This window comes from Mastomys coucha, unplaced genomic scaffold (genome assembly GCF_008632895.1).
Source record: "Mastomys coucha isolate ucsf_1 unplaced genomic scaffold, UCSF_Mcou_1 pScaffold23, whole genome shotgun sequence".
NCBI classification, from domain to species: Eukaryota; Metazoa; Chordata; class Mammalia; order Rodentia; family Muridae; genus Mastomys; species Mastomys coucha.
This window is the reverse complement of record NW_022196906.1, coordinates 118166176-118171413: the sequence shown is the minus strand read 5'-3', so window position 1 is coordinate 118171413 and position 5238 is coordinate 118166176.

Below are 5238 nucleotides of genomic sequence, written 5' to 3'. Positions count from 1 at the left end.
CTAGATCAATAGCATAGTGGATAAAGTGTTTGCTGCACAAGCAAGAGGGCTTGAGTTTTGATCCTCAACACTCATGTAGAAGCTGAGTATGGCTGTCCATGCTGTACCCCAGCTCTGCTGAGTGCAGGAGAAGGAGGATTGCTCCAGCTTAGTGGTCAGTTAATCTAGCCAAAGTGGCTAGTTCTGGTTTTGGTGAGAGAACTTGTCTCAAAATTAAGATAGAAAATTCTAGAGGAAAACATCTCTGTATGCTTCTGGCTCTGAACACACATGCCAGAGGGGACACACACATGGCACGCATGCATGAAAACACACACACACACAAACACACACAAACACAAACACACACACACAAACACACACACACCATTCTATGTGCTGTAATACCTTTAGAGTTTTTATTTTATTTTTATTAATACTTTCCACCTACCCAGAATTTAGTTTTTTCTCATGTGAAATGAAGTAGGAAGTTTACCTTATGTATGTGTGATGTATTGCTAATTTTCCCAATGCCATTTGAGGAGTAATTAATTTCCTTCAACAATCTAGAGTGCTGCTATTATATACTAATCCCCTATAGCCATAAAATTATTTGGCTAAATTGACTTCATTCTTTTATCATTTATTTTATAGTATTAACTTTCATTTTTAATTTTTGTTTGGTTCTTGTTTTTTTTTTATAATGTCATTTGATAACTGGAAAGTTCAGGTTTTATTATCCTATTTCAAATGTTATTACTTGATGTCTTACATTTTATTTTCCATGCAAAATTAGAATTAGAATTATTTGTCTGATTTTTTTAAAAAAACATTGGAATACATAGAATTTATAATTTTATATAAGATCTGGCATCAAGGGAAACATTTAAATATGATGAATTGAATGAAAAAGAAAATAATAACATAATCCATGAGACACTCCTAAGTGAAAGAGAGAAAAATGTATAGCACAAAATATTTGCATTAAAGTAGAGGAGGAACCTCAGAATATCCTGCTCCCCCAACAGCTAGAGAAAGAGAAGCTAAGTATGCCAAAGTGAGATAGTTACTAAGAATAAGAACAAGAAAAATTAATAAATTTTAAAAAGCAAATAATAATAATAATAATAAATAATAATAATAATAATAAATAACCAAAAGAAACACAAATCTTATCCTTCTAAAAGTACAGTAGGAGGGGGATTTAGCTCAGTGGTGGAGAGCCTGCTTAGTATGGGCAAAACTCTGGGTTTGATCCTCAACTCAAACAACAAAGACCAAATTTTAAAAGCTCAGTCTCATTGATGTCCTTTATTAACACAGACTAGAGAAAAATCAAATCACAGATTATCTATGTCAAGGGAAAATTCATGGTTATTACCTATAGACCTTACAGAATCAAAATGAAAAGAAATACTTTTATATTCCAGCATATAAATTTCATAACTTCATTAAAATGAGCCAATTCCTTGAAAAACACAAACTATATTATCCATAACAAGAGGTAATTTCATTATTCTTTATGACTATTAAAGAAATCAAATTAATAACTTCTTAAAATCCTCCAAAAATATTAAAGGTATTATGAAAAATTAAAGAAATTATGGAAAATTATAAACAATCTCTCCCAGAAAATGCAAAAGGGAAAAATTTCTATTCTACGTAGTTAGAATTTCCTTAATACCCACACCAGAGAAGGTCTGCACAATGAAAAAAATCATTTCAGTTCAAAAGCATCTTGAAATCAAAAGCAAAAATCCTTAATAACACAGAATTTAGCAATATTTTTAAAAATGGTCGTACATCATGAAGAGCTTTCAGAAATGTAAAACTTGGTAAGTATTTGAAAAAAATCAATATATTGTCAATGCAAAGTCAGTTATCATCTCAAAAGGGATGCAAGATAATTTATACCAGAGGCGAATATAAATGGTATTGGCCCAGGGACATGGGTTTAGATTACCCCAAGTTCCATTGTTCTAAAGTCAAAGCAGTTTCATGGAAATTTTATAGTAAGAGAACTAAGGAAGTTATAAATCAAGCCATTCTTAAGAAACACTGGTGGAAAAATCAGAGAAACAGTTTACAAAACAAAATGGGAAGAAGTTTGCTATAGGCTTTGATGCAATCTGACAGCACTCTTATCCCTTTGATTAGTGTAAAACAGGATTTTGCTGTTAATACATTTCAGAAAATTTATGTTGAGATGTTAGGTTTGGGCAGTAGCAAATGTTAAATCTCATATAAAAGATGGGGATGAGGTAAGAAATGGCTGTTCAGTAGGCTAAAGATTGTCCAACATAATTGTATTTAGACTGATTAGTTTTAATTAGTTGGCCTCTGCAGATATAGTTTCTCTACAGGAATTCTTGTTCTTACTATCTTATTAATAGAATAAAGAAGAAAAATCATATGATCATATCAATTAATTATTAAAAGGCATTTAACTAAATCCAATGTATATTAATGGCAGAAAGAATCTCAGAGCACAAGAAATGCAGAGAGATTTTTCTCAATTGATAAAAATCCATTACTAGAAAGCCTGTAGCTCACATTGCATGTGGTGGTGAATGTCATACTTCCCACATAGATAAGGAGCAAACATGAGCACACTTTCTCAACCTTTATTCATCAATGGATTCTTCTAGCTACTGCAGTTGTACAAGAAACAGAAATTTTAAAAAATTGACTCAGAAAATAAGAAATAAGTTGTCATTATTTGCAGATCTTGACACTATTGTCTACAAACAAATTTCCTAAAACTAACAATGAGTTAAACGAGGTTTCAGGTAAAAGAAATGAACTTTAAGAATCAGTTATTTTGATATATGTTATATTGCAGAAAGCAAAAATTGAATCAGTTTTAATTTTCTAAAAAATCAAGGGCTAGTAAAATAGTTCAGTGACTAAGGGTATTGCCACCAAGCCTGATATCTATGCCTTGAGTTCAAACTTCAGAACCTACAGGTGAAAGGAGAAAACTGATTCTCACAAGTCATCCTGTGATCTCCACAGATGTGAAATGGCACTTTCTTTCTTTATCTTTCTGTGCATGCACACACACATATACATACAATACATATATATATATATATATATAATTATAAAAAAGATATAAAAATTAAAAACACAACCTATAATTGATAAGAAAAAATAAGATATTAGTTGGCTTTCTGCTGCTATGCCAAAATACCTAAAATGATCTGCCTTAAAGGAAGAAAAATTTATTTTGGCTCACAGTCTCAGTTTCTATGATTTCTAGGCCTGGTCATATTAAGCTATAGTAAAGCAGTATATCATGGCAAAAACTGAGTGATGGAGCAAAGTTGCTTACCTCATGGGTCCTTGGAAATGAAAATGGGCAGAGTTCATAGTAACAATATCTTCTTTATGGGCATACCCCTAATGACTCTACTTATTCCTAATAGACTACTTCTCAAAGGTTTAGCCACCTCCATGTAACACTATAAGGAAGACAAAGCCTTTAACATATGAGCTCTTGAGATACATTTTAGATCATAAATATAACACATATAAATATAACAACATTTTAAAATGTATCCTAAAAAAAAGAAACAAAAAATGTTGATGAAATAAATTTTAAAGATCTAAATAAGTGAAAATACTTGCTCAAAAACTCAATTCAGTAAAAATGTCAGTTAGTCCCACATTGGTATATGGGCTGGATGTGATTCTTTTTTTAAAATATGAGCAAGATTTTTTATAGATTTGAAGATTATTGTATAATTTAGATGGAAAGGCAAAAAAGAAAAAAAATAACTATATCATAGTTTCATCTGTTTTGAACTCTTGGTCACAGATGTTAGCTTTCTGTTGGGAGATAATAAAACTTTTAGAGAATGGGGTCTTGTTGGCAGAAGTAGGTCACTGAGAGTCGAGCCTGAAGGTTATCACTCATCCCTAGCTTCTGACCTTCTCTCTGCTTCCTTTTCTGATATGATATGGATAGTCTCTACCATACTCTTTCACCACCATTAACTAAGATGCCTAGCCATGCCTTTCCTACCATGGTTGGACTAGAACCCTCTAAAACTATGATTCCCCCCAAAATCTTTCTTCCCTTAAGCTCTTTTTATCAGGTACTCTGTCACACAGCAAGAAATAACAAATACAAGCTTTAGCAATCTTGGAAAAGAGTAGTGGAGAAAGTAATCTAACAGTTTTCAACATCATACCATTATAATATTCAAGACTCTGTGATATTCAAGAGCTATAATTACACAGATAAATAAAATAGACTAGGTAGTTTAAAACAAGATCTGCATGAATTATGACCAGTTAATTTTTGACAGTTTAGGAATTAAAGAACAGTTTTAGCTAGGTAGCAAGTTAAAACCAGCCTGGGTTATATGAGATCTTACATTAAAAAAAAAAGAGAGAGACTAAGGGATAGCAAAAGACATTCAATGTAGGTCATGGATTTAAATGTTAAACATAAAAAATTTTTATTAAGATATCATTGGGATCTAGTTTTACAATTACTAGACTTGACCCCAAAAATCATGAGATATAGAAGTTTAATACATTTAACTACCTAAAAATAAAAACTCTTGTCCTTTGAATTTTCTAAAAAGATAAAAAGAGTTGAGAGAATATTTGTAAAATACATATCTAAAAACATATTAGTTTCTAGAATATATAAAATTCTCAAAACAACAATTCTTTTAAAAAGTAACAAATAACAATCCATAAACCAGAAGAAACACAAGAAGGAAGGCAAAAGTGTGGATACTTTGTTCCTTCTTAAAAGGGGAAACAAAATACCCATGGAAGGAGTTACAGAGACAAACTATGGAGCAGAGACTGAAGAAGGAAGGTCAATCCAGAGACTGCTCCACCTGGAAATCCTTCCTATATTCAATCGTCAAATCCAGACACAATTGTGGATGCTGACAAGTTCTGGCTGACAGGACCCTGATATAGCTGTCTCCTGAGAGGTTCTGACAGTACTCAACTAATACAGAAGTAGAGGCTCACAGCCATCTTCATTGGGGACTGAGTACAGGGTCACCAATGAAGGAGCTAGAGAAAGGACCCAAGGAGCTGAAGGGTTTGCAGCCCCTTAGGATGAACAAGAATATGAACTAACTTAGTACCCTCAGAGCTCCCAGGGACTAAACCACCAACCAAAGAGTATACATGGTGGGACTAATGACTCCAGCAGCATATGTAGCAGAGGATGGCCTAGTCAGTCATCAATGAGAGGAGAGGCCCTTGGCCCTGTGAAGGTTCTATGCC